This window comes from Trichosurus vulpecula, chromosome 4, assembly GCF_011100635.1.
Source record: "Trichosurus vulpecula isolate mTriVul1 chromosome 4, mTriVul1.pri, whole genome shotgun sequence".
NCBI classification, from domain to species: domain Eukaryota; kingdom Metazoa; phylum Chordata; class Mammalia; order Diprotodontia; family Phalangeridae; genus Trichosurus; species Trichosurus vulpecula.
In genome coordinates, this window is record NC_050576.1 from 288523966 (window position 1) to 288537651 (window position 13686).

A 13686-nucleotide genomic window follows, 5' to 3' on the forward strand; every position below is an offset into this window, starting at 1 on the left:
ATGCGACAGAGTACCTGCCACATATGCTTAATAAAAGTGTGTTAACTGACTGACTATAGAGGGGTAAAAAAGGCCATATGGAAAGTTCTGAAGACAAGCTCCCTCTATCATAATTTCATTAACAGTTTGCCCTACAAGATGCATAATAGCTTGTATTTAGGTGAATTATTGCCAATAATGATGTGTGATAAATTGTGCATACCTTATTCTTCCATGGGAGTGTGGAGTGGATTGGGGGCTGGGGATACTCAGGGTGATAATTTATGTATGTAAATACTTTGAAACCTTTAAGAGCTATAATAGTAATAGACAATAATAATGTTTCTCTGCTTGATCTGTATGCGTTTCTTTCTATCTTGGCTATCAGAATTGGCAGAGAAAAGCAGCAAAAGCCAATAGAGGAGTAATTTGTATTGCCTTGTAGTCAGAAGTCATGGGGTTGAATCCCAGTATTTTTTATTTATGAGATGCCGTAATGAACATTAGTTAATATTTCATATAATGGAAACACTCTCAATTCGAAACCAATTTCTTTGGAGAACAGGAATTTCTAGATTTTAGAACTAGAAATGAATAAACTCATTTGGTAGATGAATCTTTCCCTTCAGTCCCAAAATCAAAGAGTTGGAACTTGTCCAAGGTGATTCAATTGCTAAGTGGCAGAATTGGAATTTGGACCCAGGGCTTTGGACTCCAAGGTCAGTGCTCTTTCTACTAAATTATGACTTCTGGACAACTTATTGTACAACGTGAATTACCTAGGGCAAAATAAAAGAGATAAATTTTTGATGTGCAGTAAACCTCATAACTTTTTACATCTTTAAGACACTTTTAATACGTAACAGGCAGTGATTCCTTTTGCTGAAATCATTTGTTTTACATGATTTGACTTTTAGTTCCCAATATTTTTTTTATCTTTTTTATTTTAAATTTATTTATTTAACACATTTAGTTTTCAGCATTGATTTTCACAAGAGTTTGAATTACAAATTTTCTCCCCATTTCTACCCTCCCCCCCCACTCCCAGATGGCATATATTCTGGTTGCCCTGTTCCCCAGTCAGCCCTCCCTTCTGTCATCCCACTCCCCTCCCATCCCCTTTTCCCTTCCTTTCTCGTAGGGCAAGATAAATTTCTATGCCCCATTGCCTGTGTATCTTATTTTCTAGTTGCATGCAAAAACTATTTTTGTTGTTTTTGAACATCTGTTTTTAAAACTTTGAGTTCCAAATTCTCTCCCCTCTTCCCTTCCCACCCACCCTCCCCAAGAAGTCAAGCAATTCAACATAGGCCACATGTGTATCATTATGTATAACCCTTCCACAATACTCATGCTGTGTAAGACTAACTATATTTTGCTCCTTCCCAACCCATCCCCTTTATTGAATTTTCTCCCTTGACCCTGTCCCCTTTCCAAATTGTTTGTTTTTGATTACCTCCACCCCCATCTGCCCTCCCCTCCATCATCCCACCTTTTTTATTTTCTTCCCTCTTCTTTCCTGTGGGGTAAGATACCCAACTGAGTATGTATGGTATTCCCCCTCAGGCCAAATCTGATGAGAGCAAGTTTCACTCATTCCCCCCTCACCTGCCCTCTCCCCTCCTCCCACAGAACTGCTTCCTCTTGCCACCTTTATGTGAGATAATCCACCCCATTCTATCTCTCCCTATCTCCCTCTCTCAATATATTCCTCTCTCATCCCTTAATTTGATTTTATTTCTTTTAGATATCTTCCCTTCATCTTCAACTCACCCTGCATCTGCTCTCTCTCTCTCTCTTTATATATATACACACATACATATATACATACATACACATTCACTTATATATATACATAAACATATATATATATATATATATATTTACATGTATATGCATATTCCCTTCAGCTACCCTAATACTGAGGTCTCATGAATCATACACATCATCTTTCCATGTAGGAATGTAAACAAAACAGTTCAACTTTAGTAAGTCCCTTGCAATTTCTTTTTCTTGTTCTTTTTCTTGATTACCTTTTCATGCTTCTCTTGATTCTTGTGTTTGAAAATCAAATTTTCTATTCAGCTCTGGTCTTTTCACTGAGAAAGCTTGAAAGTCCTCTATTTTATTGAAAATCCATATTTTGCCTTGGAGCATGATACTCAGTTTTGCTGGGTAGGTGATTCTAGGTTTTAATCCTAGCTCCATTGACCTCCAGAATATCGTATTCCAAGCCCTTCGATCTCTTAATGTAGAAGCTGCCAGATCTTGGATTATTCTGATTATGTTTCCACAATACTCAAATTGTTTCTTTCTGGCTGGTTACAGTAGTTTCTCCTTGATCTGGGAGCTCTGGAATTTGGCAACAATATTCCTAGGAGATTTCTTTTTGGGATCTATTTGAGAAGGCGATCGGTGGTTTCTTTCAATTTCTATTTTGCCCTGTGGCTCTAGAATATGAGGGCAGTTCTCCTTGATAATTTCTTGAAAGATGATATCTAGGCTCTTTTTTTGATCATGGCTTTCAGGTAGTAGTTCCCAATATTTTGACGTATATTTCTTCATTCTTTATCATGAAACCACGCTGTAATCATATTACATGTTAAGCTCATTATTCTAAGTCTAACTTTAATTATAGTTCTTAGGTTTTTCATGTGTTTTAAATGGGCAACTAGGTGGTGAAATGGATGGAATGCCAGCCCTGGAGTCAGGAAGAATCATCTTCCTGAGTTCAAAACTGGTCTCAGACACTTATTAGCTGTGTGATCCTGGGCAAGTGACTTAACTGTTTGCCTCAGTTTCCTCATCTGTGAAATGAGTTGGAGAAGGAAATGGAAAAGCGCTCTAGTATCTTTGCAAAGAAAACTCAAAATAGGGTCATGAAGAGTCTAACAGAACTGACAAACAAATGAACAAAAATCAGGTTAATTCCGAGGCCTCTGAAGAATGTTTATCTCCATCTCTTGGATATATTTATTAACTTTCCGTGACCTGTGGCATAGCTCAAGACTATTATAGTCTTCCAATGCTTTCAGATCATGGTCTCTAAATGTAGGTTTCTCTCAGGTTGCTCTCCTCCCCTCTCCTTGCCCCACCCCGCATCCCCTCACCTCACTCTCCTCCCCTCCCTTTTTCTTCTCCTCTCACTCTATATTTCAACAGCTCCCATAAATTTGATTACCATTTTATACTGGTGATTCTCAAATTTTCTTTTCATGCCCATGCTCTCAGTTGTCCTCCAATCTCACTTTTCCAACCATCTTTCAGACATTTCAAACTGAATGTCCAGTAGACATCTTAAACTCAAATGTCCAAAACAGAATTCCTTATCTTTCCCCATCCTCCCAGTCCCTTAGGTTCAAAATCCAAGAGTCATCCTGGACTCCTCACTGCCTCCCCCTACCCAGCCCCATAGCCAGTTGTTGCCAAGGCCCTATTGATTTACCTTTGACCCATTCCCTTCTCCCCTCTGATACTACCACTACTCAGTGCAGGTCCTAATCACCTGATAATTGGATTATTGCAGTAGCTGCTGGTGGGTCTACTTGCCTCATCTCTCTCCCAACTCCAATCCATCCTCCATTCAGCCACCGAAGTGATTTTCCTGAAGTATGGGTCAAGTCATGTCACACATCCTCCCCCACCTCCATCCCCATTCAATAAAATCCTTTGGCTCCCTATTGCTGCCAGGATCAAATACAAAATGCTCTGCTTGGCATTCAAAGCCTTTTATAACCCAACACCTCCTACCTTTACAATCTTCTTATACTTTTCTGCCTGTCATAAACTCTTTGATGTGACACTGACTTCCTAACTCTTCCATGAATAAAGGCTCTATATCTCTCAGTTCCAGAACATTTTCTCTGGCTGTCCTCCATTCCTGGAAAGCTCTTCTTCCTATGCTCCAACTGCTGGTACACTTAGCTTCCCTTAAGTTAATTAAAATCCCACCTTCTATAGGAAGCCTTCCCCAACCTCTCAATTCCAATGCCTTCCCTCTGTTAATTATTACCTATTTACCCTGAATATGACTTGCTTTGTATATATTTGTCAGCATGTTGTCTCCCCCATTAGATTATAAGTTCCTTGAGGGCAGGGACTCTCTTTTTTTGTATCCTTGGTGTTTAGTACCATGCCCGGCATATAGTTGGTGCTTAATAAATGGTTATTAATTAATTGATTCCACCTCCATTTTGGAATTTTTGTAATTCTAGAACAATTCTAGCTTCTCTGTTTATCAACAAATTTTTCAGAGTTCAACATTCCTGAAATGATGAGACTGCCAGGCTTGTTGAGGTTAAAAAAATTCTCCTCAAAATGTTTTGAGTTGATATCTTACAAATGAATGAAGATACCTAGATCTTATAGGCTGACTTGGACTTCTTTGGAAAATAGTTTTGGTATAACCTTGAATAAAAAAACCAAGTTCAATCAGTAAAAATTATCTTTCCCCCTCCCCCTTCAGTCCTCTAATCTTTATATTGTCTTGTCCTCAACAAGCATTTTTACTTTGTATTACCAACTAATAGCTATTTTGGGCAAAAAAGAGATGGTCTTTCTTTTCTTCTAACTTCAAGAAACCTACTGTACATAGCAAAAGAGTCAAAAATAATTCCCCTCTGCAGATGCAGGGTCCCTCTGAAGGGAGCATTGAACATTACTTAGGTTATTTTGAAGTGACAGTTTTGTGAGTTTTTTTGTTTGTTTTTCAACCACATTTTCCTTTTTTTTTTTGCTTTGATGAGACTACTTCATTATGGGCCTCAATGGCCCTTGAAATGCTTGACTTTCCCACACTAATATTTACTGCACTATCTCTAATGGATATTGAAGTGTGCTCTTGAAGAAGAACTTTTAGCAGTTTATTTAGAGTGATATCCATTTTTTCCATTCCATTTATCCTTTATTTTTCATATTGAAATGTTCAGATGTCACACTTTCTACCTGACATTTTCATGCTAACAACCCCTTCTTGCTCAGAGAAAAGTAAAAGATTTCGTGTAACTTTAGTGATGGAATGCGCTAGAAAAGAAATTGCAATTGCACCCAAATTACAAAGAGTACAAAGACACCAAACAACGGAAAATCTGTATGGAAGACAGCTGCAGGGATAACACCAGGTAGGAGCAAACTAGAATCCTGATGAATCTCAGCATTATTTGTGTCACAGCATTAACCCTGGAGAGACTGAAGTGATTAGAAAACAGGACCAAATGGAGAATTTCAAGAGAATGCTCTATAATGGATCTACATGAATTAACATGTTGTCCTGTTTCCCCTTTTTGTTACACTTTAACTTTTTGGTAAACATTTTAGAGATTTAAACACTTAGAGCATGTCAGAATACTAATACACCTTGATTTATCAAGGTGGAACCGGGATAGGGTGTTCACCTGCTCCTACGCTCTTTCCAACAGGCTAATGGATTTTTGCATCACTAGCAAGACTAACTGGGCATCAGAAGTCCCCTGCATTGGAGGCTCAGTAAGGATCACCATGGCAAAGTAGAAAAGTCACTGTTCTACCAGATGAATACCAGTTGCGCAAAAGTTGCAAGTTTTTATGCCTAAGAAAGAATAGCAGCAAAACCCAAGAGTTCCTCTTCCATCCAGAGTCTGAATCAAGGTCAGTGGTCACCTGCGTTCTGACTTCATATATTATAGATATCATCCTCCTTATCAGACATAGTCAAAATTAGAGAGAAGAGATTTCCCTTGCTAGTCTGTCCATGATAGGTGAATAAATAACTACCATACGTTTTGGGAAGCAATATGGGAACAGCTGGTTGTTTTTGGAGGGGAGAAGGCAGGACGATTGGGGTTAAGTGACTTGCCCAAAGTCACACAGCTAGTATGTCAAGTGTCTGAGGCTGGATTTGAACTCAGGTCCTCCTGACTCCAGGGCCAGTGCTCTGCTCACTGTGCCACCTAGCCGCCCCCAGTATGGGAACAGTTGTATGCAGGATGATTACAAGACATGCTCTCTAGTAAGAAGCATTAAATAGATGCCTCTTTGCTCTTTCTAAAAGATTTGCACAGACTTAGGTTTGTTCCTTATTTGGAACGCAAGAAATCACAGCTTCATCTAGCCACACTCCTTAAGAGGTTTAAAGAAATAAGGTCCAGGAAACCCATATAATTAGGGTATAATGAGGCTATTAACTACACCATTATGTACAAAACAGGAACATCAATAAAAGACAGCTTCAATTCAGTCCACGTAGTCACTTTAACAAAGCATTGAAGATCCAGTTTTTTGAATGAGGGATATTTTAAAGTCTATTATCAGTTTAAAACATCAGGAACCATGGCACGATGTTACCTATTCTTTGTTTTAAGTACAGGGTAACACATAAACTCCAACACAAAGTGGGAAGGGGAAGGGAAGAATATTTCACAGAGATGAAGTCAAAGCTATTGCTTTGCTGAGTCTGGAGGGTAAAATTTGCTCAGGGTTCTTTGAGAGATTCTCTTCAATAATTTTTAGGGGAAGATTCAAAGGAGCAGCCAGCTAATGTCCAAAGCCTCATAGACAGTGCGGTTTTCTTAAAAAACCTGACCAATAAAACTCCTTTCAAACTTCTACAAAAATTCCAGATAAATGAGATCATCTGAGGTGAGAGCTTCTCCAACAACTGTTTTCATGGTGTGTGCATTTTCACCAATGACATAACATGCATAGATACATCTGCATGGTCTTTTCTGGTCTCCAACAACATACTTCATTAACTGAGACAAGGAGGGAAATACATTAATGGGTGGATAAATCTGTCTGTTAGGCAACTGCTTGTCCATATAGATTTGTTCTTTGGTAATATATCCAGTCAAGTTAGGGATGAGATGACTGATATCATCATGGGGCATGGTGAGGATAGAGGATCTGAGTAATTGAGACATTTCCGACTTCCATAGAACCAGTTCACTTATATATTGTGGCTAAATCCGTATACATGTAGCCTGGAAAGCTATCTCAGCCAGGGACTTCTTCTCAGGCTGCAAAAGCCTCTTGAAGAGCTTCAGCATAAGAATTCATATCTGTTAGAATGACCAATACATGCTTTTCACACTGATGGGCCAGGAATTCTGCTGTTGTTAAAGCCAGACAAGGAGGGATAATATACACAATGGTTGGGTCATTGGCCAAAAAGAGACAGATGTTATCCATTGAACCATTTGAAGAATCAAGCAGTTTCTATGTTTATACCTATAGCAGCAAAGACAATTGCAATATTCTCCTCACTGTAGTCTGTAACATCTTTGGATTTCTTCACCAAACCAGGCTGATGACAGATCTGAGCTGCGGGTAAGCCAGCAACAGGGAAGATGAGAATTTTGTGCCCTGTAGCAATGTCCTTGATGCCATTTATTACTGAAATGCCAGTTTGAATAATTTCCTCAGGGCTGATTCAACAATAAGGGTTGATTGGTTGTCCCATAATATCAAGAAAGTCTTTAGCTAGGAAAACTGGGCCTCTGTCAATAGATTTCCCAGAACCATTGAAAATTCAACCAAGCATATCCTCGGACACTGGTGTTTGAAGAATGTCTCTGTAAACTCAAAGGCTGTCTTCTTGGCATCTATACCTGAAATTCCTTCAAAAGACTGAACTTTGCTACCAGTAACTTCTAAACCTGACCACTGTCTCTGTGCCATTAGGTAATGTCAAGTGAATGATCTCAGCATATCTGGGAAATTTAACATGATGTAAGATTTCCAAAGGACCCTTGACTCCTGATATTGTTTTTCATGTGGAGCAGGGTTGAGGGAAGTAGATTTGGCTGAAGGCTAGCACCTGCTCCCTGGACCCCATCACAGACCCTATACCAGAATTGGGTGACTTGGACAGGTTGGGCATGGCCCAATTCATAATTCTCCAATCTCTTGGAGCACCCTCTTATCTCCTCCATCCCTACGACCTCATAGATATAGCCAGGAGGTCCCTGCTCTCAGTTTTGTCTGCTCAGGCTGCTCCTGACTTCCTCCCTTCCTCAGCAATATCCATTTTTAAAAACACACACAAAAGGAAAGCAATGTCTAGTACTCAATTGCCAAAGAACCAATTAAAGTTGGGAAAACCAGCTAGTCAAAATCTGAGGCTAATGTCAAAAGAAGCACACACATGTGACTGTTGCTGTCACATGATGAAAAAATATCAAAATGATTGCTTATTGCAAGCAATTTGCAAGCCATTGTAGAAAATGTGTCACTCTTTAGGACATACAGGAAACTAAATACTTTTTTGAAAACCAGAAATTCATCAATTTAAAGGAAGCTTAAGGGGTCATAGCATCCATTTCCCTGTCCTAATGCCTCACAAAGCCTTCAGGTTTTTGGAATCACCGTTCTGCTCAGGTGCAAAGTATATACCACGTCCTAAAGTATACCAAATTTTTCAGTATTTTCTTTTTATTTTGTAATAGAACCTGGATTTTTCTGACTCCCAGTTTAGGAGGCTGTTCATGAAAACTAAATCTTGGATTAGACATTTTAATTGTGGGTTGACCGAAGTACTGAGGAATCTTGTGGTCTCTAGCTGATCTTCATTTTTTGATATTAAATGGACAACAGGTGGTCTTCTAATGAACCATTCATTATGCCCAAGTAGCTCAATATGCTACTGGAGAACATTCAGAAAAAGATGTAAGGACAATGCTTATTTCCTCCACATCTATCCCTTGTCACTCCTTTAGACATAATGAACTATTCATCAGCTGTTCACAAAGAAGCATAGACAGCATCCCTGGGCAGTCCCAGCATGGTGTTTGAGCTGCAAAACTTCCTGAGTTTGTCTGAATGTTTGCTCTGCTCATGAGGAACAAAAACACAAACTTGGCCTTCATATTGAATAGATTGGAAGGCAATTTGTGTAATCACGTGTAGGCAGGAAATACCAACTGCTGTTTCTCATTCTTTTATTTCATTTATTCTAATTAATTTTCTTCAATATGCATTTTAAAATTTATTTGTTTGTCTGCTTCTTGGCTAAGTAACCAGATTGCAACCCCTCTGCAATTTAATTGACTGGATGGGGAAGCCAAGAAGAGGACAAACGAGTTAATTTGAGAATATGTATTGAATAAAGTTATTTTGCATCAATTCTTCAATGATTTGTGATTTGAGAGGCAGCATGGTATAACATATAGGGCACTAGACTTGGATTCAGGAAGACCTAGGTTCAAATCTTCCTTAAACACTTAGCTGTTAGGTTCTGGGCAAATCATTTAATCTTCCTTTACTCTAGTACCTTCATCTATAGCAATTAGAAAAATTTATTAAGTACTTATTACATGCCAGGCACTACAAAATAAGGGCATTGTACTTGATGGTCTGTCCAACTCTAAATCTGCAATCCTGTTTTCAGTAGTGTTGTCACTCCTTCCTCTGGTGCAGATTGCAATCCCTCTACAACTTAATAGAATTCTTTAGGAAATTCTATAGATGAGAAATTCGTCACCAGCCTGGGAAGTGGTGTTTCTTGTCAGATGGTCATTGAGCCCACACACTAAATTTTTCAAGCCTAAAAGGGCCTACTAGAGTTTGTGGTCAGCCAACATAGCTTTTGAGAGCTTAGAGTCTGATGAGCCATTGTGGTAGAACTTCAGAAGAAAAAAAAATAACACTGAAAAAGCAGTAATATATCTAATATAATTTTAAATTGAACTTAATTTTTTTTGTGGATATTGTGTCCAAATAGACATGATTAAAAAATTCTTCTTGCTCTCTCTAGGATGACCGTATATTCAGCTACACCAGAAGAACCATCTAACTTCAGAAATGTATGTAGGAGGAAAACAAACAACCAAAACACCCTATGCTTCAATGTACTAGGTAGGGGTACCCAATGGAATGGCAAAGGGCTTTTCCCCTTCTTTACTTCTAGAGCCATTGCCCTCTCTTGAAGACTGAGACTGCTACTTTTTATGTAGTATCAGAGCATCCATACTGAGGAATAAAATTAACAATAATCAGGATCATGGAGACTGTATGTCAAACATCAGTGGTGTCTGGGATGATTGGAACAATGAGGCACATAAAACTATCACATGTTTTGGTGGAGGAACACTGAGAATGATGTCAGAAGCCCTAGGTTTTAAACCATATTCTGATTTATACTTCCCAGCCCCTAGTATAGTGCCTTGCACATAATAGGCAATCAAATTCAACCCAAGAAGCATTTATTAAGTATTACTAAGGGAAAAAACACTGAATTTGTGACTAGGGATGCAATATAAAACACATAGTCCTAGGGGCAGCTAGGAGGTGCCGTGAGTAGAGCACTGGCCCTGGAGTCAGGAGGACCTGAGTTCAAATGCGGCCTCAAACACTTGACACACTTACTAGCTATGTGACCCTGGGCAAGTCACTTAACCCCAATTGCCCAGCCTTCCCCCTCAAAAAAAAAACCACATAGTCCTTTCTCTCAAGAAGTTTACTTTCTACTGGGGGCACAAGATATAAAAAGATGAGCTTGTCCTTGACAGTTTGCAGAGAAAGAGAGAACTAATAATTAACAAGCGCTTACTAAGCTCCTACTCTCTGCCTTGTAGTAAGTCAAGTCAGTCAAGAAACATTTATTAATCATTTATCATGTGCCGAGTGCTGGGAGATACAAAGAAAGACAAAAATGAGTCCCTGCCTTCAAGGGGATCTTATTTTAATGAAGGAAACAACATTCCAACAATTTTATATACACACAAGTTCTATACAGCCTAAATTAGAGGCAATCTCAGAGAGATAGCATTAAGGGCAAGATTCAGAAAGGCTTCTTGCAGATGGTGGGATTTTAGTTGACTGTTGAAGGAAGCCAGTAAGTGGGAGCTAGGCAAGGAGGAAAAACATTCCAAAAATTAGGGGACAGACAGTGAGAATGCACAGAGACAAGAGATGAATTGTCTTATGAACGGATTATAGAGTAAGAGGAAGGGAGTAAAGTGGTCAGGTTATGAAGGACTTTAAAAGTCACATCAAAATGATTTTATGTTTGGTTCTGGAAGTAATAGGGAGACATTGTAGTTTATTGAGGAGGGAAGATGATATGGTGAGATCTTAGCTTTAATAAGATCATGCTGGCAGCTGAATGGAGGATAGATTAGGGTAGGCATGGAGATCAACTCGCAGCTATTGCAAAGTCCAGGTATGAAACAATGAGGGCCTTCACCAAACTGGCATCAGTATTAGAGGAGCATAAGAAGAGGATGTTATAAATGTAAAATACACAGCCTTGGCAACAGATTGGACATGAGGCATGAGAGAAGAAGAGGAGTCAAAGATGACATGCACCTAGGTTGTGAGCCTGGGCAGCTAGAAGGATGGTAGTACCCTTCATAGTGATAGGAAGTTAAGAAGGAGGAAAGGGTTTGAGGGGAAAGATTATGAGTTGAGTTTTGGATGTGGTGAGCTTAACATGTCTATAGGACATATATTCTGAGATGTCTAATAGACAATAGGAGATGTGAGAATGAGAGTCAGGAGAGAGATTAGGGCTGGATAAATAGATCTAAGAATCACTTGCATAGAGATGATAGTTGAATCCATGGCAGGTTAGCTCACCAAGCTAAAGAGTATATAGGAAGAAGAGAAGAGAGTTCAAGACAGATCCTTGGGGGACAGCCATCATGAGGTGAAATAAATTGGATGGAGATCCAACAAAGGAAGCAGGGAAAGAGAGGCTAAACTGAAGGAGAACCAGAATAGATATAGGCTAGGTGTTGAGGATTTAATGCAAAAAAATGAGCCAGTTCCTGTTAGTAAGGAGCTTGTTTTCCATCAGAACCACTGCTAAATGTATTTAGTGCCTAGCACATAGTAGGAACTTAATAAATTCTTATTAACCTACCAACTGGGGGTGGGGGAGAGAGATAATCAAGAAGCATTTGCCATAGCAATTCAAACAGGAGCTGAGCCTAGAGCAAAGTTAGGATCCTAGAATGCAGAGGTGAGTCGGGAGTACTTTCCTGAATGTCCTAAACTAATGAGAATTAACATATTTTCTACAATGGCTTGCAAATTGCTTGGGACAAGCAATCATTTTGATATAGTTTCATTATGTGACAGCAACAGTCACACGTGTATTCTTCTCTTGACATTAGCCTAACTCAGACTTTGACCAGATGGTTTTCCCATCTTTAATTGGTTCTCTGGCAATTGAGTACTAGACATTGTTTTGTGTGTATATGTGTGTGTGTGTGTGTGTGTGTGTGTTTTTAAAAAATGGATATTACTGAGGAAGGGAGGAAGTTGGAAGTAGGCTGCGCAGATAAAACCAGGAGTGGTGATTTCCAGGCTATATCCTAGGCCTACGTGGTGGGACTCCTGGGGATGGTGCCTCAAGAAACGGGAATTATGAATGGGGCCATACCCAACCTGTCCAAGTCACCCAAGTCTCACATAGGGTCTGTGATGGAATTTAGGGAGCAGTCATGTTCAAATGTAGAGAGGTAGGAGATAATATGTTGATTTCAGGGAAAAGCAAGCAGGCCATTCTTACTGGATCAAACATATGAAGGGGAATAATCTGACAGATAAGCCTCTTGGGTTATTTATTTTTCTTGAATGTCCTGATCAGTTTTACTGTGAAACCATCTGCAAGTTGCTAAAAGTTCTTGCCTGGGCCTCAGTTTCCTCATTTAAAAAATGAGAGAGAGAGTAGGACTGGATGGACTCTGATGTCCCTTCCACTCTAGATCTATGATCTTAAATTGGAGTGACTGATCATTAGATTCATTGGTTCTCAGTTCTCTCTTTTTCTCTCTGTAGAGAAAGAGAGAGTATCCCAGAAGTCTTAGGGTACTTTTAAGTTTTAATAGCTTAAACAGCTTAAAAGTGCCCTAAGATTTCTGGGATACATTGTATATCTCTCTAGCTAGAAATTTATAGATGAATATATATAATATAGATATAGATATACACACACATATATTTCTATTTCTCTACCTGTATCTCTGTATTTATAAATCAGTATATGAGATAACATATATGTATACACACATACACACAAATATATGTGTATGTAGATATATGTGTGTAGATAGATATAGATATATAGATAGATGTAGATATAGATGTAGATATAGATATAGATATAGATATAGATATAGATATAGATATAGATATAGATATAGATATAGATATAGGCAGCTAGGTGGCACCGTGGCTTGGAAAGAGGAAAAGCCATCTTCTTGAGTTCAAATCTGGTTTCATACACTTACTAGCTGTGTGATTCTGGGCAAGTCACTTAACCCTATTTGCTTCACTTCCTCATCAATAAAAAAAACTGGGAAAGGAAATGGCAAACCACTCTAGTATGTTTACCAGGAAATCCCCAAATGAGGTCAAAAAAGAGTTGAAAACAGCTAAACAACAACAAAATATATGTGTATATGTATATATATATATATATATATATATATATATATATATGTGCATGTGTGTATGTGTGTATGTGTGTATACACACATATGTAGAAATATCTATACATATAGATATCTACATCTCTACAGTGTTTGTATATATGTATATATGTATGTATATGTTTGTGTGTACGTATGTACACACACACACACACACACACCCTTATATGTCAAAATCTGGGCACCAATTAGATAAGGCAGAAAAGCTAAAGCCTCACTCCTTTCATGGGCAATAGTGAGGTGAGAAGCATTTTTTTCCAAGTTAATGATTATTCTTAAGTACCTACTATGGGTCAAG

General features: G+C 38.7%; 1 pseudogene; it reads right to left on the reverse strand.

The window, feature by feature from the left end:
* Positions 1-6473: 6473 nt before the first annotated feature.
* On the reverse strand, positions 6474-7789 carry LOC118848193 (annotated as a pseudogene).
* Positions 7790-13686: the final 5897 nt, after the last annotated feature.